This window comes from Cupressus sempervirens, chromosome 1 (assembly GCF_028749045.1).
Source record: "Cupressus sempervirens isolate cs-2001-9-10 chromosome 1, ASM2874904v1, whole genome shotgun sequence".
Taxonomy (NCBI): Eukaryota; Viridiplantae; Streptophyta; class Pinopsida; order Cupressales; family Cupressaceae; genus Cupressus; species Cupressus sempervirens.
The window spans coordinates 140,991,757-140,992,252 of NC_143118.1; positions in this window are offsets into that span (position 1 = coordinate 140,991,757).

A 496-nucleotide genomic window follows, 5' to 3' on the forward strand; every position below is an offset into this window, starting at 1 on the left:
CTGAGAAGGCCCAGTTACCATTAGCCTTGGTTGTTGAAGATATGACATAGATGGTGGCTGTGATGATGGTGGTGCCTGATGCTGCTGCCCTAGGCGTGGAGGCATGTGCTACATCTGTCGTGGGTATTGAATAGGCTGTGGCTGGACATACATGTTTGGTGGTGGCATGCCTTGTGCTATAGTCTGAAACTATTAGCTACCTGGATTCATAAATTATTGATTTGTCTATGGAGCTAATCCTAGTATAAGCTATTATCAATCATCAGACTTCTTTATTAAAAACTTTAGGGAGAATAAATCCAAATGCTAATGCTTTTGTGCAAACTTCCAAATTAGAACTAACAAAATAGTTATGATTAAAAATTTGTCATAGGTGAGACAACATACTTGGACTAGCATCGGAGGTCCAGAGTTAAGAGGCCCTAAAGATATCATACCAGTGGGTCGAGGTGGCTGACAAGAGATAAAAGTAGAGAGAATGGGGGGGGGGGCGCAG